Raw genomic sequence first — 23272 nt, forward strand, 5'->3', positions numbered from 1 at the left:
TCATCTAGGAAGGGAGGGGTGGGTGAGGGGGTCATCCAGGAAAGGAGGGGTGGGTGAGGGGTCATCCAGGAAGGGAGGGGTGGGAGAGGGGGTCATCCAGGAAAGGAGAGGTGGGTGAGGGGGTCATCCAGGAAAGGAGAGGTGGGTGAGGGGGTCATCCAGGAAGGGAGGGGTGGGTGAGGGGGTCATCCAGGAAAGGAGAGGTGGGTGAGGGGTCATCCAGGAAGGGAGGGGTGGGTGAGGGGTCATCCAGGAAGGGAGGGGTGGGTGAGGGGTCATCCAGGAAGGGAGGGGTGGGGTGAGGGGTCATCCAGGAAGGAGGGGTGGGTGAGGGGTCATCCAGGAAGGAGGGGTGGGTGAGGGGTCATCCAGAAAGGGAGGGGTGGGTGAGGGGTCATCCAGGAAGGGAGGGGTGGGTGAGAGGGTCATCCAGCAAAGTGCTTACTGTAAGCCTGAGAGCTGAACTCATCCCCTGACGGAAAGTGGAGGAAGGGAAGAGATTTGAAGTTACTCTTTGACACTTACATGTATCTGCTTGTGTGCATGTTTGCATACACGTATGTGTATGTGTGTGTGTGTGTGTGTGTGTGTGTGTGTGTGTGTGTGTGTGTGTGTGAGACCATGTCTGCATACACAGAGAGAAAGGTAGGAACCCATGCCAATTCTCTTTTACTGCAGGTCCCAAATCTGTCCAGAATAGTTTATGCTTCACATACCCTAGCATTACTCAGGAAGCACATGAGGCTGACCCCACTGAGGGGGCAGCGGCTCCCCCACAGCAGCTTTCTCCCTCTGTCTGGCTTCCCAGAACCCAGCTGTCCACCCAGCAGGCTGACCCTTTCCCTCACAGAACTTCAGTTAAGGAAGCAAAGAACTCAGCTGTCCCTGAGATGAGATGCCCAGCACAGCTTTCTTCAAGGACGTCCTCTTCACAAAACCCTCCGCCTCTTTCCTAAATGCTTCTTCAGGGACTCGGAGTGCTCTGGGAATAAAAAAAAAAATCTTTTAAAAAGTTATTTTGTATGGAATGAGGGTGTTGCACATCATGGTGCCTGTGTCGGGGAGGTCAGAGGGCAAATCCGTGCATTGGTTCCCTCTTTTCCACGGAACTTAGGGCAGGAGGCTTAAGGCAAACGATTTACACTGAGCCGGCTCACCCGCACCACAACACTCTTGGGGTAGATTTTTGGCTGTTGTTGATATCTTTTAAAAGAAAAATCATAGGACAAGCTGGCTTCTCGCTTTAGATTTTCCCATTTATAGCACATATTGGTACTTGGTAGGAAATGTATTAAGGCTGTCTTAGTTAGGGTGTCTATTGCTGTGATGAACACCATGACCAAAAGCAGCTTGGGGGGGAAAGGGTTTATTTGGCTTACACTTTCACATCACTGTTCATCACCGAGGGAAGTCAGGACAGGAACTCACGCAGGGCAGGAACCTGGACACAGGAGCTGATGCAGAGGCCATGGAGGGGAGCTGCTTACTGGTTTGCTCCCCATGGCTTGTTCAGCCTGCTTTCTTATAGAACCCAGGACCACCGGCCCAAGGATGGCACCACCCACCATGGGCCAGGCCCTCCCCCATTGATCACTAATTGAGGAAATGCCTTACAGCTGGATCTCAGGAGGCATTTCCTCAGCTGAAGCTCGTTCCTCTGTGATGACTCTAGCTTGTGTCAAGTTGACACACAAAACCAGCCAGTACAAAGACCATGTCACATTAAACACATCGACACTTTTCCTTTTTCATAAGTGCATGTGACATTTTCCATCTAAAGGATAAGGAAAACTAATGTCTGAGATCTCAGAGAGGTAAGGTCAGGATTGCCCAAATAGTAAGGTCTGTCTGGCACCTTCTGGCCCCAAACGCGGGGCGGGGTGGGATGGGGGGGTGGGCGTGAGGTGTGGAGACACATGAGGGGAACACATATCACCACAAGAACTGCATACTACTTCACATGTACTTCCTATCTCGCCCCTGCCCCAGTCACACGGGCCTTACTAGGGCCTCGAGGACTGGGAGAGCTTGGGTCGTGGGAGAGGTTGGCAACACCCCGGCAGGATGTGACTTTCGGCTTGGAGGAGTGTGCCAGGTCAGCTGACTCACCCGGCTGACGTGAAGCCAAACGCTGTGGGGACGGCGCTCGGCTCGGCTCGGCCAAGTCTGCAGCTGCAAGGGACTGGGGTGATTCCCGCCCGGCCTTTGCCCTTCGTCTTCGCCTTGCTGCGGCCTGGTGTGTCTCTTCATAACTTCTGTAAGCTTGGGAGTAACTGACACTGTTTCAGGAAGTGGTGCAGTGGACACCACAGGAGATGCGGGAGTTCGTGCCGCTGGTCCTTGCAAAGAATATGGTACCGGCCAGCTGCAAAACAACTGGGCGTGCCGAGCTTTCCCAACATAGGAAGTAGGTTACTAACATAGGTTAATAAGCCCGTCCTTATAGAGTGCTCACAAAACACCTTGATTCAGAATGCCTAATGAGGAGAAGAAAGACACTTGTGGTGCAATACTAGGTAAAGGCAATGCAGAGCAGGAGCCTCTCTGTAGTAGGTGTTCTTGCTTGAGCAGGTCCTGTGGTAGGCCAGGCCTGAAGGGGAAAGGCACAGGCGAAGTGCAGCACTTAGTGGTCAGACATTTAGGTTACAGTCAGCCCCATGTCTTCCACATCCCTCCCAGGGGGCCTGTTGGCTGTCCCACACCCTCCAAATACAACAGGACTCATTTGCCACACTGCTTCCTCAGACAACTGACTACTCAACAGGCAGACGTCTCCCAGCCACTCCAGAGGCTCCGAGCATCAGAGTCCACAAGTGGACACCAGCCTGACAACCTGGTGACACCCCACCTTAAAACAGTGAATGAGGCCGGGCGGTGGTGGCGCACGCCTTTAATCCCAGCACTCGGGAGGCAGAGACAGGCGGATCTCTGTGAGTTCGAGGCCAGCCTGGGCTATCAAGTGAGTCCCAGGAAAGGCGCAAAGCTACACAGAGAAACCCTGTCTCGAAAAACCAAAAAAAAAAAAAAAAAACAGTGAATGAAGCAGGCAGGATAATGTCATATTATTATATATTATATTATATATATATATATATATATATATATATTTATAATAAATGTTCCCCTCAGTCACTCCAGAGGTCCCACTTCTGGTAGGAGCTACCTCTGTGAAGCTAGGATGTAGTTTGGGCCATTCCTCAAGAAAGAGGAACACACACACACACACACACACACACACACACACACACACAGAGTTTAATCCAGGACAGTCTACTTGAAACACAAACACAAACATACTTGAGGTGTGTTTATGCTTTTATTCTCACATACAACTGGTTCATTGGTTCATAACAGGGAAGTTACTGGGCCACCAGAGATAGAGCTGAATACATACCTAAGTCTGAATTCCTCAGGAGGCAATCTGTAGAGACATCCCTCTGCCCACGGCAAAGACAAACGCCCACCCTCTCCCCGACACCACCTCAGAGGAGAGTTCTTCAGGATGCAGCTGTGGGAGGTTTCCTAGGCTAGTCTGGGGTCCAACAGCTCTCCCCTGCACATGGAAGCTGTTCTGCTCAGCGCGCACAGGCCTGAAATCGTACAGGTTCTGTGTGGCTGTTCATGTTGATTCTTCCTTGTTGAGGGGTATCCATCAGAAAAGATTGTTCAGACATGGGTTTAGGCTGATAGAAAGTCTTTATTAGCCCGTCAGCAGACTACACTGGTTTGGGTTTTCAGGATATCAGTGTAGCCCCAAGCCTTTCTCGGGGTGATCTTTTGAATATAAAAACCATGTCCTGGGTTGACATACTTCAGTTAACAAGAACAGTTGGCCAGAAGTGGAACTATAGATAAGCCAAAAAGTGAGGTTAGTACATTTAGAGACTTTCCCATGCTGTGGACTTGGATGGAGTAGACCTTTATTTTCGTTTTGGCAGGTGATGCTGTCCACTTGCTGAGTTTTGTGGCCTGAGTGGTGCTTCTATCATGGAGTCGGGTGTGCTAAGGTCTGGGGCCCTGTTACATTCCCAACCTTCCCTGTTATCAATGTATGCTTGTACCTTTGCGCTTTATACACAATGGGGTTTGGAACTCAAATATTCTTACTTTCTTTTATTGTTACCTGCATTTCCTATGACAGGTGTGTTGTGTCTCTTCTTCCTCAAAGAAATCAAAGCTATTGACTGAACCACCTGAGATCCCAACTACACTCCCCCACCTCCCCTTAGCCACGATCTTCTCCCTACCTCACCCACTGTTGCCTCAAAAGCCAGAGACCAAGGCGGCTCCCGAGGCTGTACTCCCACTCCCTCTCATTACGCTCTCGCTGCCTACCACGCCAAACCACCGATGAACACGTTGCAGAGGTGTTGGCACCTTAGCAGGGGATCTGACGTATGTGGCAGCTCAGGAAATGACAGCAGCAGCCGTCTCACTCCTGGCTGGAGACGCGACTCAGTCGTAGAGTGCCTGCTTGCTGAGCATGCACAAAACCTCTCACAATCTCTCCACCTTCCTCCTCCCTCTTCCCTGTTACATTTCCCTCTTCCTCTAGGCGTTCATTCATATAATCCATCAGTCAGTCAGTCAGTCAGTCAGTAAACACAGGTTGAACCTCTTGCTTCGCCTGATCCTGGGACTATGAAGGGAGAAATTAGAGTCCCTGAGATGAGGGAACTCTCAACGCAGTGATATGGTGCTGGTGATGCCGGCACTATGAAACACACACACACACACACACACACACACACACACACACATGAACTCAGAAGTCATTCTCTTCAGACTGACAGCAATGGAGATTGAGACTACACCTGCTGTAATACTTTTTTAAAATTACATATGCATGCCAGGCATGGTAGTGCACAGTACTTGGAAGGCAGAGGCAGGAGGATCTCTGTGAGTTTAAAGCCAGTCTTGTCTATGGAGTTCCAGGACAGCCAGGACTACCTAGAGAGACCCTATGTAGTCCCAAAAATCAAAACCAATAAAACTGAAAACTTCATATGTCTGAGTGTGTATGCCACATGCATGCAGAGTGCTCTTGGAAGCCAGAAGAGGGCATCTGGTCCCCTGGAGCTGGTGTTACATACAGGTCACTATGAGCCACCTGATATGAATCCTGGAAAACAAAGTCTGGTTGAACTGCAAGCACTCTTAGCCAATAAGTCATCTATCCAGCTTCTGCTGCAATATTTCAGAGAAGTAAAGACATTAACAAACCTCGCGTCCAAATACTCAACATCCAGATCTATAGAATTCTGATGTTATCTTTCTCCTACATTTTCATACTGCGTAATGTATTTGCAATTATACATCTATTACATGTCATCAAACTTACATAAAATGTGTCATACCTGCCTGGAGAGGTGGCTCAGCAGTTACGAGCATTTCCTGCTCTTGCAGAGGACCATAGTTTGGTTCTCAGAACTCATGTCAGGTGGTTCACAGCTGCCTGAAACTCCAGGTCTGGGAAGATCTGACACCCTTTTCTGGTGTCCACATGCATTTGCACTCATACACACACACACACACACACACACACACACACACACACACACATACGCATGCATAAAATTAAAAATAAACCTTAAATGGATCATACTCTATGTGTCTGTCTTAAAATTTTGTTTGGTTTGGTTTCTTTTGAGATAGGGTCTCACTATGTAAGCCAGCCTGGTCTATAGATTAAGATCAAGACCACTCAGAGATCCACCTGCCTCTGCCTCCTGAGTGCTGGGATTACAGGCAAGTGCCACCATGCTGGATTCTATGTGTCATTTTTTTAATGGAATTATTTTAGAGCTCAACGTTAGGTTTTTGAAATTTATCTGTTAACATACATTGCATTTTCACTGCTCTGTAAATAAATGCTTTGTAGGGTTATTTATTCCCTCTCCTGTTGGTAGCTTGGGTAGATGGTTTTCAGGTTTTCCCAGGTATGAACAAGGCTGCAGTCTTGTAGAAGACAGCTGTGCAAGCCAAGGACCTGTGGAACTGACATGTTTTAAGCATGGCCGGATTGTTGTTTTCAAAGTGAATACACCAATTTATGCTCTCACCAGGAAGCCTGTGGTGGTCTCCCTTCCGTTTGTCTTCTCTCTGAGTACCTGGTAGCCTGCCTGCTCCACTGCCAGTGTGAGGGGTACCAGGCTGTTTCTCCTTTAGTTTAAATATTCTTTTCCTTGACTACTAATGGAGCTGTCAGACTGCTTTCCTTCTTCGAAGTGCGTCCTTCTCTGTCACAGTTATTCAGCGCTTTCCTGCTGTAGGACAGGACTTCTTCACAAATGCAGACGCCACCCTGCCCGTTTCCTACGTGATGAACACATTCAGTCCTTATTTTGAGCCTTGTCTCCAATTCTGTCTGACATCACTTTAAATGGGAGTCACCTGACCGGAGCAGGTAAAGTGCAACTACCTTCTTCTTGTGTGGTCTATTTTTATATCCTGTTAAAGAAATCTTTGGGTGCTGGTAAGATGGTCCATTGGTTAAGATCACTTTCTGTTCTTGAGGAGGGACCTGGGTTCAATTCTCAGCACCCACACTGTTGGCTTACAATAATCCAGAACTCCAGTTCCAGGGGGACTGGATACCTTCTTCTGACCTCTGTAGGCACCAAACATGCATGTCATGCAATACATATATGTTTTGTGTGTGTGTGTGTATGAGTGTGTGTGTATGTGTGTGTGTGTGTGTGTGTGTGTGTGTGTGTGTGTGTGTGTGTGTGTCTAGACATGTGGAAACCAGAGAGATGATTCTCTCCTTCCACTCTGTGGGCTCCAGGTATTGAATCCAGGTCGTCTGGCTTGGCCACGAGTGTCTTTACTGAGTCATTTCTCCAACCCTGCACCAACTATTTCTCAAAGTAGTTTCTTTATCCTGTGATTTGAAACCCCAGCTGCTGTCTGTCTTTTCCATATGTGCGTGGGTCCCTTGCAGGGCTCTCTGTTCTGTTCTACCACCCCACTCTCTAATTACTATTCCTCCATAATACCACTAAGTCTCATTAGTCTGTAGATTAAGTCTTCTCCACCAGGCTGCCTTGTGTTCTTTCCCAAAATTATCTGCTTGTTGATCTTCTTTGTGAATTTTAAGATCAGCTTGTCAAATTCCATCCAAAACAAAACTTCATTGAGATTTGGGTAGAATTTTAATTGGATTTGCAGATTACTGGTAGAGGCATGGTCAGGATGTTCAGTCTTCTGATCCATGAATCTTAATTGAGTTGGGGACTGCTTGGGAGGTGTTTGCAGGACATTGAGTCTTCAGCTCCATGAATGTGTCTCTTTGTTTCTTTTTAGTCTTCTTTTTGATTTTTCCACGGTGCTTTGTAATTTCCTCCATTGAAAGTTTCATATCTTTGGCCAGTGAGATAACTCAATGGTAAAAGCCCCTGCCATCAAGTATGACAATCTGCATTTGATCCCTGGGACCCACATGGTGGAAAGAAAGAATCCAATCCCACAAGCTGTCCTCTGACCATACATACAGACACTGAAGCAGATAAACATGTAAAATCACCAGTAAGTAACACTGTTATTTTTTTTTTCTTGGTGCTGAAAGACAACTCAGTGCTTAGGAACACCGGTTATTCTCATAGAAGCCCCAGGTTCAGGTCCCAGGACTCATATAGCGGCTCACAGACATCTGTAAATCCAGTTCCAGAAGGTCTGATATCCTCTCTGGCCTCTGCAGGCACCTGTACACACAGATGTGCATACATACACTCAGGAACAAACACACACACATCAAAGACCCAGTTTGCTTGAACAAGACCCCTGGCTGACACTAGCTGACAGACAAGCATGGACAGGCAAAATTCCCCAAGGTTCCATCCCTAGATGAAGAGATCAAGGGAGTAAATGGCTATTGAGAGAGAGAGAATCAGTGTCCCCCAGGGAAAAGCTCCCACCTAGGTTGCCAATCCCAAGTGCTCATCCCTGGACACACTAGCTAAATGGACTCAGTAGGTTGTATATAAATGTGTGCCTGTGTGCCCGTGTGCCCGTGTGCCCGTGTGCCCGTGTGCCCGTGTGTGTGTGTGTGTCTGTGTGTCTGTGTGTCTGTGTGTCTGTGTGTCTGTGTGTGTGTGTTTGGAAGGCAAACTCAGCATCGGATGCTCTCCTCTGCTGTGGGATGTTCTGTATGGCAAATGTGTTGCTGATTAGTCAATAAATAAAACACTGATTGGCCGTTGGCTAGGCAGGAAGTATAGGCGGGACAAGGAGGAGAATAAAGCTGGGAAGTGGAAGGCTGAGTCAGAGAGACACTGCCAGCCGCCATGATGACAAACAGCATGTGAAGATGCCGGTAAGCCACAAGCCACGTAGATTAATAGAAATGGGTTAATTTAAGCTGTAAGAACAGTTAGCAAGAAGCCTGCCACGGCCATACAGTTTGTAAGCAATGTAAGTCTCTGTGTTTACTTGGTCGGGTCTGACGGCTGTGGGACTGGCAGGTGAGAGAGATTTGTCCTGACTGTGGGCCAGGCAGGAAAACTCTAGCTACACTCCTCCATCACTCTCCCCACCTTACTTTCTGAGGCAGAGTCTCTCACTGAACCCGAAGCTAGAGCTCACCAAGTTTGTTAGACTAGTGGCCAGCAAGGCCCAGGGTCCTCCTGATCCTGCCTCTCCAGTGCTGGATTACATGGGCATACCCAGGGCGCTAAGGAGCAACCTGGGGATCCTCAATTCTTAGGTACCAAAGGCATTACAGTCACTTATTGTCAAACAAATCCCTGATCTTTTATCATATGAATCAGTGCCTCAAATAGCTTTATAGTAAGCTGAGGGGACAGGCCACAGTCATTGGGAAAACAGAGGGTAAAGATGGGGGAATATCCTAATAAAGCATAAAATTTAGCCGTGAATTTTATTATTGTAGCAATCTGTTTTAAGTTATTTCATATCATTTAAGGTTGCTTCAAGTGTTACAGCTCTGGAGGAAGTCAGGCTATACCTACAGCTGTAAAGAGGAGGTATCCTGGATACCTACAGCTGTGAAGAGAAAGGTATCCTGACTGTCAGGAAGTCAGGCTACACCTGAAGCTGTGTTCCAGTGGGGGATGATCTCCCTGCAGAGTGTGGCAATCCTGCTCCTCTCTGAGAGAGCCCTTTACAGCTGAGCTCTGCTCCACTCTGCTCCACTCTGCTCCACTCTGCTAAGAGAGTTTCCCAGCAGAGTTGTCTGTTGCTTCTCTGCTCTGATCCACTAAGAGAGTTTCCCAGCAGAGATGTCCATTGCTTCTCCACTCCAGTGAAAGAAAGTCTTCACCCAAAACCCATTCAAGTGATATACTGGGAGGGAGGAATCCAGGAGAGTGGCTGCCTCTGCCAGGGTAAAAAAAGGCAGCTCCCAACTGAACAGGCACAGGCCTTATACAGGGCTCCTTAGGGGTGAAGTTTTTCCAGGTTGAAGATTTTCAGGGTGGGAATTGGTCAGATTTCAATCCCTGAGTTTGGACAAACTCAGAGACTGGCTAGATTTTATGCTCAGGGATTGGATGGTTTTCCTGCTCAGGGATTGGTTGGTTTCGTGCTCAGTTGGTCGGGGCAGAGTGTGTTTCTTTGGCTCTGGTTTCAGGGCCCTTTTACCCTACAGTTGCTAATCCAGAGCTGACAATAAAGTACCTCCTGTTTGTAGTCTCTACAGCAGGTCCACTCTGCTCCTGGAGAGGGGCAAGACACAAATCCAGGTGTAGGCAGGAGATGGTCTCCACCAACATTTCACCATCACCTACAGCAAAGAAGTCAATAGTCAGGCACAATAGCACACACCTGTAAACTCAGCCCTTCAAAGGCAGAGGCAGGGGGATAGAAAGTTATAGGCTATCCTTGGCTACACAGCAAGTTCAGGGCTAACATGGTCTAAATAGGCAGATGCTATCACAAAAACTGAGATAGGGAGAGAAGTGGAGGAGAGGGAAAGGATATAATCTAAAGTGGAAAATATAAAAGTCAATACCAGAGTGACAACAGAACACTAGGTGTGGAGAGCTGAAAGTGTTTTGCTTTAGGGATTAGGAACTGGGGTGGTATGAGATGACACAGTACCTCTGATGCAAGCGATTAATCTCCAAGTTTATCAGCTTCGTGTAACAGTAATCATTTGTTATCACCCATCAGTTTCTATTAGTCAGAAATCTGGGAAGCAATTCTTTCTGGTTTTAACTTATGGCTCACCTGCCTTCAAGCCTAAGACATGAGTTTATTTATTTATTTATTCATTCATTCATTTATTATTGAGACAGGGTCTCATTATGTAGCCCTGGCTGGCCTGGAACTTGCTATGTAGAACAGGCTGGCCTTGAACTCAGAGATCCTCCTGCCTCTGCCTCCCCAGTGCTGGGATTAAAGATGTACACCACCATGCCTGGCTAATTTTTTATACTTAACCCAGCAGGGTCTGTACTTTATATAAATGATGCCTAATCTTAAATTCTGACTCTAAATTAATCCTTCCTTATATTAGGGTTAATTTCTAAACCACTCCTCTTATCTTGATAGTTCTGTGTGCCTACTCTACAATGTATGCTGATTTTCCATAACAAAACTTCCTTCCTTGGTTCCTAGTTGGTTATCTCACATCTATTTCCTCTTTACGGATGCTTCCACTCACTCTTGTTGTTTCCAAATGGATTTTAAGCCTTCATTTGCCTTTCTTATCTCCCTAATAATCATGTCTAATTCTTTGGAGACTTTCATAAAATTAACAATCTGGAATAGATTCATATTCCAAATGTTGGGTTTGGAATTTGGTTTTTTTTAACTATTAAGTTATTTTCCATATGTTTCCATTATAATCTCACAGTGAGTTGAGAGATTTTCTCTCAGAAAATATTTATTTATTGTACATGAACATAAGGGAATTGACTCTTATTTTGAATCTACTTATTGGTTTTATTAGACTTGATTGTGGAGGGAAGAAGAAATGCAGGCATGTTTTTGTTTCTGGAACTTTCTGTGATTATTTTTGTCAGTGGAGCCCATCTTCTGTCTCCTAGCAGGTCCCTTGTCCCACCCTCCTCCAAAGGTGGCATCAGCAAAGAATGCAAACCAGAGCCACTTTGTGAGTCCTAGATCAACAAGCTTCGAACAGAATCAAACAGCTTAAAAGAAACAGCCATGTGGGCCTCCAAGACCGGAAGTGAGAAAAATCCCCTTCTGCGGGCCGGCTGAGTTCGGCGTCTCGGAGGCTGAAGCAGGGAATGAGTCCCCTCCGCCCGGATCAATAGCGTCAAACACATCCGTATCTATTCTGCTATCCTGGAGCACATGTGTGAAGTTATTTTATAGCTATTTGCTTCAAATTAAAACAGTCACTCCAGGAAGGAGAGAGGCTCACAAGACTCAGAAGCTGAGGGGAACGGGACAGACAGCGAAAGCCTTTCCCTGAAGCTACAAAAGCTGCCAACAGCTGGGGGAGGGGGGGAGGGGGGGAGGGGGAGGGGGAGGGGAGGGGGGGGCGCAGAGAGGCCAGTGAGACGAGGTGGGGCTGCTGTGGGCTTTCAGTGACATGGCTGTCTTTGAGTTACCCGGGCTCCTATGAGTAATTCCTCACCTATGCCCCTGTGCCCAGTCATTAGACTCACCCATTAGCCAGGCTACATTTCCGTGGACTCTTTTCTTTCTGATCTGCCTTATCTGGGGTGGAGAGACGTTTTGTTCACGTCTCCTCAAGCAATGTCACACAACAGATGTGATCCTGCAAGTTGATAAGAATATCAGGCGTTCTTTCTTGGCTTGGCCGAGGTCCTCGTGTCTCAGAAAGTTCATGTTTAAAGTATGCTGGTTACCAGTTGTGATATTATGTTCATGGGTGTGAAAAACTTTATCTGCGTGCCTTCCAGTATTCAGCTCAACACAAACCCAGGGATTCAAGGGAGCATCCAGTCAGGTGGCGAACTCTATTTCAATAAAGCCAGTCTGAACCTGAGATTTGTCTCCTGTGGCCATGCTGGCCCCAGCACAGAGTTGAGACAACCGCTGGCCAATTAAAACTCCTAAGTTACAAAAGAATGGATGTTGTTATGATATTTTCACACACAAACACATCATTGTGCTTTGCTTATCTTACCCTCCAGGGATTTTGTTGTTCTCACATGGGTTTTTTCACTCTGTCCCCAACTCTCTTAAACTGGAATCCTAGGCCTAGAAGAGACCGAGTCTTGTCACAGCATTTTGGATCTCCACCCCTCAGGGACGTGAAGGACATCCCAGGTTCAGTCAGATGGAGGCATGGCTTGGCTCAGCAGTAGTGGGGCCTTTGTGTTCCTGGCTGAACATGACAGCAGAGTTTTCCCCTCCTGCCCTCCTATTACAGGGTAGAGGGAACTTCAGCCACTCCTGGCTTGAAGGAGCCTTCCTGATCCCCTCTGTCTTGCATGGAGCACCTCAGATGCATGGAGCACCTCAGATGTATGGAGCATCTCAGATGCATGGAGCACCTCAGATACATGGAGCACCTCAGATGTATGGAGCACCTCAGATGTATGGAGCACCTCAGACGCATGGAGCACCTCAGATGTATGGAGCACCTCAGATGTATGGAGCACCTCAGATGTATGGAGCACCTCAGATGCATGGAGCACCTCAGATGCATGGAGCACCTCAGATGCATGGAGCACCTCAGATGCATGGAGCATCTCAGATGCATGGAGCACCTCAGATGTATGGAGCACCTCAGATGCATGGAGCACCTCAGATACATGGAGCATCTCAGATGCATGGAGCATCTCAGATGTATGGAGCACCTCAGATGTATGAAGCACCTCAGATACATGGAGCATCTCAGATGCATGGAGTTATTTATCAGGAGTTATGCCTCTGGAGGCCCCGATGCTTCTAGACTCTGAGGCCAGCAAGCCTTTTTTTATCCACTTCTGGTACACACAAATATCCATTTTGATTTGCACACTAACTACATCTTTCAGTTTGTCTTTTGTTGCTGTCAGTGTACATGTGCATGTGTGTGTCATGTGTGTTTGTGCGTGTGCACGTCTGTGAGTGTCGTGAGTCAGAGGAAAGTTTTTGAAAGTCAGCTCTCACCTTCCACCTTGAGTTGGCTCTCTCTGGTTTCTGCATGCCGCACACTCTCGGCTAGCCCTTGTCTCTACCTCCCATCTCACGTAGGAGTGCTGGCATTGCAAATGTGTGCCACCGCATCTAGCTTTCCACACGAGTCCCAGATCTGACTTGTTCAGTTAGCGCAATCCCGCTGAGCCGTCTCCCTAGCCCTGTATCCTTTCTTTTTGCTACGTGGTTGGAGCAGAGGGGAAGTAACAGGATGCATTCACTAATACCAACTTGACTGCGAGGGAAGGGCTGAGCCGCGTGGTTGTCGTGTAGGTAGGGAAGCCCCATGTTGTCTTTTACTAAATGTAGAAGAGGAGGATATTTTACAAAACTCCAGGAGTTTTAGCACCATGAGCACTGCCAGAGGGCCAGTGGGCTTTTCAGTGGAACACACTTCTAGGACAGAGGAGGGGCAAGGTGCTGTGCCCCACCCCCCGCACACCCAGCGTGCACACCCACACACAGACTACTTTTTGAAAGTGAAAGCCACAACACTCAGACCAGGCCTCATCAGCCAGCTCCTCTTTCCCTCCCCTTCCTTAGAGCAAAGCTGGGAGAGGATCACAGTGGCCAGAGGCCATGTACAAGGCTGGGAGTGGGACTCACCTTTGCAGATAGTTACAGGGTAGTGCCTCCCCCTGGTGGCCACAAGAGGAAGCTCTCAGACAAGAAAAGATCAGCCGGGAGCCAAGGTTCCTATACCCTCAACCACGTACGTCTCAGACCTGTGGAAGCAGCACAGGCAGCCCGAAGGTCCACTTAACCCAGGGTCCAGCGCAGCCTTCTCTCTGTCTCTCCTTTTGGGACAGGTTCCATACTCTAACCCAGCTCAGGCCCTATTGGCTCTTCTGAGTATTTGCTGGAGAGGCCTCAAGATCTAAGGCAACTGCTCTCCACATGTGGGTTGTGATCCCCTTAGGGATCGAATGACCCTTTCACAGGGGCTGTCTAAGACCATCAGAAAAACACAGATATTTATATTACTACTCATAACAGTAGCAAGATTACAGTTATAAAGTAGCAACAAAAGTAGTTTTATGGTTGGGAGTCCCCACAACGCACTAGGAAGGTTGAGAACCACTGATCTAGAGTGTCTTTTAATGGGGGTTCCTCAACCCAATGCCCAGACCCCTCCATTAAGGCCCATAGAACTGAGAAGGAAGTCCGTGACAGCCCTGGGTCTGAACCTTGTCCCCTGCACCTCATCAGTTCTGTGTCTCTGGACAAGTTACACAAGGTCTCCCTGTGTCACTGGTTCCCTCGCCTGTAAAGTAAGGACTGTAACTGCCTATACCATTTATTTTAGATGTGTTCATTTTGTTTTATGTGTATGGGTGTTTCGCCTGCATGTATGTCTGTGTATCACATGTGCCCAAGGAAGTTGGAAGAGGGTATTAGATCCTCACAATAGGAGTTACAGATGATTGTTAGCTACCCCGAGGGTGCTGGGAACCAAACCCAGGTCCTCTGGAAGCCTGAGCCATCTCTCCAACTCCTGATAGGCTGATGAGAGAGTAAGATCAGATAGTGAGACCCAGAGAGCCCAGAAGTGTCTCTATGTTCACTTTTAGAGGTCACCCATCCTAAGCCCTTTCCTGAATCCTGCAGGCCTGTCAGCTCCTCTGGGCCTTGGACAGCAGAGTTGAAGGGATTTTTTTGAGGAGCAAGCAGGCCCAGATGGTAGGCACAAGCAGGAGCCCCACCTGGGGGCCCAAAGAGCCACAGGCGCAGCACATGCTGTCTGCCGGTGTTTACGGCAAGTGTTTACGGGTGTCCATTCATTTATGTCATGTCATTTATGGTGTTTCATTCTCTTCCACCCTGTGTGGCCACAGGCCTGAACCTACAGAAACACAAGCACAGTCTGGGGCCCCTGCCCAGCATTGCCGCCCAAGCACTACCAAGCCGTGCTTGCAGTCAAACCAAAGTTGGAGGCGCTTGTTCTGGTTTTGGCTTGGGGGGGAAGGGAACGGCACCCAGAGGAGCTGTCCAAAGACCCTTGTGACCACTCCTCTGAGTAATCAGCAAACTGGACCACAGATCAAGTCTGCCTGGGAGAGCAGGCATGGTTGCTGGAAGTGAGACTGCTAGCTGGACACCTGAATATAGCCTCATCGGGTTATTCAAAGTGCTTTCTCTCAACACCCATTACCACACACACACACACACACACACACACACACACACACACACACACACAGAGAGAGAGAGAGAGAGAGAGAGAGAGAGAGAGAGATTGATTCTGTTCTCTACACTGAGCTCTGAGAGGAGAAAGCAATCCCTGTTGTCCAGGTCTGGGCGACATTCATAGGAAGGCCGGGTGCTTTCCTGTGGAATATAAGCAACGTCACAGGACATCAACCTCAGACAAGGCCACTCAGTGGCTGGACTGGATCTAGACAAAAACAAGCCCGAACCTGCTCAGCCCTTCCTGACCCCCCCTTACTAAAACCCCCACAGTACCCCAGGCTGTGTTCCCCTCCACTGCAACAGGCAATAAACCACTGGGTAGTGTGCTTCTCGGCAGGTGGGTTCCCAGAGGTCTCTGGGTACAAGGCATCGATAGTCTGAAGGAAACAAGGAAACATGGGAAAGAACATACCAGGTGGGCAGAACAGGAATGCAAAGGCGCTCGGGTGGGACTGTCACTGGTCTGTTTGCAAAACAGCAAGGTCGTGGAGGACGAGTCAAGCCGTCCCGAACAGTAGCCACAGTGCTGTGCGGCTGACACAGAGAGCGGATGTGATGAGTTCTGGGAAGCAAGACTAATGCTCTGCAAGCGCACAAGGAAGACCTTTCACGGCCTGTCACCAGAGGCTCTTAGTAAAGTCCCCGCTGTCCTCATGTCCTGCTGAGCCTCCAACAAGGACATTTTTTCTTAATACGAAGGAAGCTTGAGTAGGGCTGTAGAATCTCTTTTTTTAGCAAGGTCCATTGAAAAGAACTCCACTTGCTTGAAATGATTCTTTTCATGTTATCACAAAGTAACAGTCAATGTCAGTCCCAGTGCTTTCCGGGTGGCCCTGCCAACTCGCCCGCCCATATACAATGTCTCTAATACCTAAGAGGAAAGCCCGTCTGGTCTGGTTTAGTTCTAACAGGACAAACCAGGCAGCCATTTGTGTGGTCCACTATGATTTAGTAGTGAGCGAATTTCATCACCAGCTGCAGTTTATGCCCCAGAAAGAACTCTGAAGACCGTCTGCCTCCTATGGCAGTATAAATTAGAAACTCCAGCAGCAGCGCCAGGCTGCAGAGTGCATGTGTAACACAAAGTCTGTACTGTCACTGAGCTCTAAGCTCCCCGGCTCTCGGGGATCCTGGTGCCCACGGGGCAAAGGTGGGCTGAAACTGGCACAGGTTCCAGCCAAGCATTGCTTCAGAACTGGCATTTAACAGGGCAAAATCAACTTTTGTTCCTTCCTGTCTCTCCATGTCCAGAAATCTCTAAATTCAATTTCAGGTCTCATTAAAACTGATCAAATCAGACCAGTTATGATGGTACACACCTCTAATCTCAGCACTCAGGAGGAAGAAGCAGGTGGAGCCCTGTGAGTTCAAGGCCATCCTGATCTACATGGCAAGTTCCAGCAAGTCAGGGCTACTTAGTGAGATCCTGTCTCAAAGAAAGAAAGAAAGGAAGGAAGGAAGGAAGGAAGGAAGGAAGGAAGGAAGGAAGGGAGAAAAGAAAAGGGGAATTAGTCAAATCAAGCACAGCACAGTCTGTGAAGAGAGTGAGCCCTGATGTGGGAGGGCACCTAAGTGCTGAGCAGCAGCTGCAGTCAGAGTGAACAGGGGGAGGGCTTAAACAGCAGCCCTGGTTCAGGCCTGCGGGGTAAGAAGACTGCCTTAGTATGGATGATGGCGGATTTGTCGCAGACATCCATCTCCACTCCTTCCTAAAGCCCCTTTACTTTGTTTTTGAAAATTGAAACCTCATCTGGTGCTGGATATACAGAGAGTGTCTGTAATCCAGGAGGGGAAGCAGGAAGGTTAGGAGTTCACAGCCAGCCTCATCCACATAGACAGTCTGAGGCCGTCCGGAGACCGTCTCAAAAGAAGAAAAGGAGGAGAGGAGATGAGAGGGGAGAGAGGATAAGAAAGGGAGAAGGAGGGAGGAGGGAGGAGGGAGAGGAGGGAGGGGAGGAGGGAGAAGAAGGAGGGAGGGAGGAGGGGAGGAGGGAGGGGGAGGAGGGAGGGAGGGGGAGGAGGGAGGGAGAAGGAGGGAGAGGGAGGAGGGAGGGGGAGAAGGAGGGAGGGAGAAGGAGGGAGGGGGAGGAGGGAGGGGAGGAGGGAGGGGGAGGAGGGAGGGAGAAGGAGGGAGGGAGAAGGAGGGAGGGAGGAGGGAGGGGGAGGAGGGAGGGAGGAGGGAGGGAGAAGGGGGGAGGGGGAGGAGGGAGGGGAGGAGGGAGGGAGAAGGGGGGAGGGAGAAGGAGGGAGGGGGAGGAGGGAGGGGGAGGAGGGGAGGGGAGAGGGAGGGGGGAGGAGGGAGGGAGAAGGAGAGAGGGGGAGGAGGGAGGGAGGAGGGAGGGGGAAGAGGGAGGGGAGGAGGGAGGGAGAAGGAGGGAGGGGGAGGAGGGAGGAATCAGATAGAAGATCAAAAGGTCATGTCACTTGCCATACAAGTCTGAACCACCTCACATAAAGATGGAAGGAGAAAACTCCGCAAAGGTGTCCTCTGACCTGTACGTGCGCACCATGGTACACACACCACACACACACCCCACATACACACTACATATACACCCCACACACACACCACATACACACCACACACACCACATATATACCCCACATACAAATCATATACACATCACACACACACCACATACACACCACATACCACACACACACCCCACATATACATCACATACACACATCACATTCACACCCCATACACACCCCACATACACATCACATACACACCCCCCCCACACACACATCACATTCACAACCCACACACACCACACATACACACCACACACACACCATATACACAACCCACATATACATCACATACACACTCCACACACACACATCATATACACACCACATGCACACCACAAATACACACCACACACACACCACACATACATATCTCATACACATCACACACACATCATATACACACCACACACACACACCATACACACCACATACACACACCTCACATACACACCACATACAAACCCCACACATGCCCCACATACACACCACACACACACACCATATACACACCCCACATACACATCACATACACACCCCATACACACCCCACACACACCCTACACACATCACATACGCACCCCACACACACCCCACATACACACCCCACACACACCCCACATACACCACATACACACCACACACACATCACTTACACACCACACACACACACACACACACACACACACCCTGGGGGTATAGCTCAGTGGTAGAGTGCTTTCTTTCCTGGCACAAACTGGGTCCTGGGCTCATGTCCAGTGCTGTCAAAATATAAAGACTAAAAATCCATAGAGGCTAAACATGGTGGCATGTGTACTTAATTCCAGCACTCAAGAAGCAGAGGCAGGTGGACCTCTGTGAGTTCGAGGCCAGCCTGGTTTCCACAGAGCAGTCCCAGCCAGCCAAGACTCCATGGTGAGACCAAAATCAACAACAAAATCCACAAGAGGGCTGGAAGAGGGCTCAGCAGTTAAGAGCACTGGCTGCTCTTTTTAAATTATTCTTTCATTTTATGTGTTGTGTGTGTGTTTTGCTTGCGTGCATATATGTGCCTGCTGCCTGAAGAGGTCAGAAGACAGTGCCAGATCCCAGGAACTGGAGTCTGGATGGTTGTGAGCTACCATGTGAGTTCCGGCACCTGAACCCCAGTCCTCTGCAGAAGCAGGAAGTGCCCCTAACCACTGGACCATCTCTCCAGGCCCTGCACCGGCTGCTCTTCCAGAGGACCCAGTTTTGGTTCCCAGCACCCACACAGTGGCTAACAACTGTCTGTACTCCAGTTCCAAGAGATCCAGCTTCCTCTTCTGGCCTCTGTGGGTACCAGCATGCATATGGTGTATATATATATACAGGCAAAATACTCACATAGATAAAGCAAAAATAATTTTTTTAATTCCATAAAAAATTAGAGGGTGTAATGCAGCTCAAAGAAAGAATTCTCACCTAGCATGTGCAAAGCCCTGGGTTCCATCCTTAACACTGACGTTTTTAAAAACAAAACATACCACCCACAGAAGCCTAGGAAGGAAGCCCTACAGACTGTGAAATCCATACTTCTCATGAAGCTCCCAGGCCTCAGCCTGCCACAAAGCTTACAAACAAGCACCCTTTCCCCAACACACACACACACACACACACACACACACACACACACACACACACACACACTATCAAGCAATCAGCTCTGTGAATGAAAAAGCAGATTCCCCCAGCAAGCAGAAAGGAAAGTGCTTTGTTTGGAGCCGTTGGTTGCCATTCGCTGTTTGGAGCCGTTGGTTCCTTCCATTTCTTTGATTTTAATTTATTTTACATGTATGGATGTTTTACCTGTGTCTCTGTGCACCACCCCTAGCGCCAGAAGAGGACATCGGATCCCCTGGAACTCCAGTTACAGACCATGAGCTGCCATGCAGGCTTCCAGAAGAGACCAGGCCTTGAGTGAGTAATTGAGAAGAGAAGACCCACAGCCACAGTGTGGGCAGGTATCGTCCAATCCCTAACAAAACAGAAGGCAGAAGGAGATCAAACGCTCCCTTCTTGAGCTAGGGCAGGTCTTGCCTTAGTTCCTGCTTCTCAGGCCTTTGAACTTGGACTGAAGGACATCCCAGTTCTCCTGGGGCCCCAGCTTGCATACAGATGGTGAGGCTTTGCAGTTTCCAAAATCGTTTCAGCCAATTACATACTACCTTTTCACCTGATGTACTTATCATGTGTGTGAGCATGCATGTGTAGCTTCCTAATGTAAGCTTCACACAAGGCAGAATCAACTAGATGCAGTCACCAACTTAGGGGACAAAGGTGAGGTGCCAGAGGAGCCCTAGGACACACCACGTCGTATGAATCAGACAACCAGCATGTCCTTCCTCACCAGTGCCCTCTTCCTCTCAGCCTGTAGCTCTTCCTCCACTGGTCCAGACCTTCTAGCCATGCAGCATCATTTGTATACCCCATTTCCTCCACTGGTCCAGACCTTCTAGCCATGCAGCATCTTTGTATATCCCATGTCTACCTGGTAAATGGGACCTGTCAGCCAAGGAGCACAGAATACTGAGCCCTGATTCACAGTGGAGGTCAATGACCATTTTCTTAAGACCAGGAAAAAGTGTTGCCCACAGTGGTAAGGGGAAGGACCTGTCATTTCTCAAACACTGCTCAAGACAACAATCCCCCTGGAATGTGTAAGCCCTGAGCAAATACATTTTGAAGAGCCCTTGTCAACAAAAGCACTTTGACTTTCTAACGCATTGCAAAATACCCCTGATCCACACTAAACTGACTGAAATACTTACACAGTCATTTGTCATTAGGTCAGTGCACATGAGGATTCTCCATAGCACATAGATACCATCTTTCAGGATGCCTACAACCCATCTCTTCGTGCTCTTCGTGACCAACTGGCCCTTCCTGGCTGACTTCATAAGTCTCAGATTACAAGGCTGATATTTCTCACAATGACCTGGCTCTTCTGAGGATGTTTATACTAAAACAGTGTAGATCTCTGGTCTCCGCAGTTCCTGGATGCCCCGCCTGTAATACCAGCTGCATCATTGCTCATGATGCTGCATCATCCACCGTACAGCAACGGGTGCTGACTCACAGTGATTCTCTCCAAGGCTTTCTTGACAGGGGTCACAAATGTGAGTCTTGATCAAAGTAGGCAAATGTGTGTGTGTGTGTGTGTGTGTGTGTGTGTGTGTGTGTGTGTGTGTGTGTAATGACTTGTTTTCTTCCTTTCTTTCTTTCTTCCTTCCTTTCTTTCTTTTTCTTTTTTTGGTTTTTCAGACAGGGTTACTCCGTGTAGCCCTGGCTGTCCTAGAACTCACTTTGTAGACCAGGCTGGTCTCAAACTCAGAGATCCTCCTGCCTCTGCCTCCCGAGTGCTGAGATTAAAAATGTGCACCAGCACAGCCCGACTTGACTTGTTTTCTTATTACACTGTTTGTCACTGGGAATTTTTGTCCAGCTGTACACAACTCCTCTGGCACTCTTTCGGCCATAGCCAGTGGTCCTTAGAATGGGATCTCTTGCCTTATGGACCAGGCCCCAGCTTCCAAATGTCATCAGTAGGAATGATTGGCCAAGGGACCTATGGACAGCAGGAACAGCAGCGTCATTTTGCTCTCCCTTGTCAAGTTAATAAGGACGTTTGTGGTGGAGGTCCCTGGGCGTTGTGGAGCTGGTTCTGAGAATGCTTAGGGGAGACAGGTGTGCCACCTCCAGAGGGACTGCCTGCCACTTAGTGTGAAGGCTGCAGGGGGCAGCACTCATGATGTCATCAGGGTGGGGGCACTGGTAGATGCTGGCCCCCCAGCTGTTCTCAGATACCACAGATGTTCTCAGACACCACAGATGTTCTCAGATACCACAGATGAAGGGACAGTTTTTATTGCAGCACCAGTGGGAGAGAGCTGACACATGGACACACAGTCAAGTCTAAGTGTTTTCAGTGAACCATTTATTTATTTTTTAAAGATTTATTTATTTATTATGTATACAGTGTTCTGCCTGCATGTATGCCTGCAGGCCAGAAGAGGGTGCCAGATCTCATTACAGATGGTTTTGAGCCACCATGTGGTTGCTGGGAATTGAACTCAGGACCTTTGGAAGAGCAGCCAGTGCTCTTAACTGCTGAGCCATCTCTCCAGCCCCCTCAGTGAGCCATTTATATCCCAGAGCCTGGAAACTGGGCTAACCCCAACGCATGTGATCCTACGAGAGAAATATGCTCACCAGTGGAAGCAATCTACCTGATAGCTGCCTTCCTGGAAGTACAGACTAAACCAGAGGTGTGAGTTCATCTTAACCCTGAAACAGAAGTCAAAATAGAATGAGAGAGTAACAAGGCCCAAGTTCCACCTGAGTCCTGATGCTGACCCGGCGTCTGCTGCGAGGACGGTTCTGGTCGCTCTTAGTCAGCAGAGAAAGTTTTGGGAAATGCCTCCTGGAGACCAGGAACCCCACAGACCCAACTCTGGTTCAGTCTCTAGCACAGCCTGTGTTAGCAGTGGACTCAGCCCAGACAGCGAAGGGGAGTCTGGAACATTCTGAGAGAGCCATTCTAAAGCATCACGTACTAAGGCCAACCCAGGAAGTGACTTACGTGTCCACATACGAGGATGGTACCCAGGCAGAGTTCCTCTAAACTCTGAGTTTTTCGGGTCTCTTGGTTGTTCTGATGTAAGCATGCATAACATTCAGGTCCTCCTCAGGCTGCCCAGGCCTCGTGCTCACTCTAAAGCTTAAAGATCACCCAGAAGTGAATTCAGACACAAATTCAAATTCCTGCAAAATTCTCCCAAACTGAATGTATATGCTGGGCCAAGCCTTGAATAGTGTGAAGGGTGGAGAGGGGAATCCAGACAATAAGGAAGACCCTCAGTAGGAGATGGGAATCAAGGGCCCCACAATGAGAGGTCCTGGCATATGAGAAACCAAGGTGTTCGCGGTACCTCCACTTCCACTGCCCTCACAAAAAAATGGGCCCTTGGTCCCCAGGCCATACTCCCTGGAGTGACTGCCTGGCTCACAATGCCCTCTACTTCCCGAAAGTCCCTGTCCTGTTACACACATTCCACATGCTCACAAAGGTCTCTGGCAGCTGTAATTTTCCTGCGTGATTGCATTCCCTGGCCAAATGCTGCCTTCAGGTGTTAGGGGTAGATGCCCACTCCTGACAGGCCCCATCTGACAGACAGCAGTCTCAAGCCCAAGGGAACCAAGGAGCCCCAGAGAGTGCACAGGGCAGAGTACCTTCCAGTACCAAAGACGCTAGAACATGGGGTGAAGGCTCTGTGCCTGCACCAGCCCAACTTCTCCACGTTCAATGAGTTGCGAAGGTGTTGTCTTCAGCAATGGGGACTTGCTGTCAGCTTACAGAAAGCCACCTATAGTCTTGGCCACAGCCTGGGCTGTTTGGTGATTCCCATGGGACCCCTTTGGCCAACAAGTCAATTAGATATAACCCAGT

General features: G+C 48.8%; 1 long non-coding RNA gene across 2 annotated transcripts; it reads right to left on the reverse strand.

The window, feature by feature from the left end:
- Window positions 1–362: 362 nt before the first annotated feature.
- Window positions 363–15881, reverse strand: LOC128111780 (uncharacterized). Of its 2 annotated transcripts, XR_008218700.1 has the most exons (6): window positions 15683–15881; window positions 11598–11710; window positions 9637–9742; window positions 2110–2590; window positions 1380–1454; window positions 363–982 (listed from the first exon to the last, which is right to left on the reverse strand). It is a non-coding gene; the product is annotated as an uncharacterized LOC128111780 (long non-coding RNA). The 2 variants fall into 2 exon arrangements; XR_008218699.1 differs by lacking the exon at window positions 11598–11710 and having other exon boundaries at window positions 15683–15879.
- Between the last annotated feature and the right edge of the window lie 7391 nt (window positions 15882–23272).

The sequence above is a fragment of the Peromyscus californicus genome, unplaced genomic scaffold (assembly GCF_007827085.1).
Source record: "Peromyscus californicus insignis strain IS unplaced genomic scaffold, ASM782708v3 Scaffold_16__1_contigs__length_79575227, whole genome shotgun sequence".
Lineage (NCBI taxonomy): Eukaryota > Metazoa > Chordata > Mammalia > Rodentia > Cricetidae > Peromyscus > Peromyscus californicus.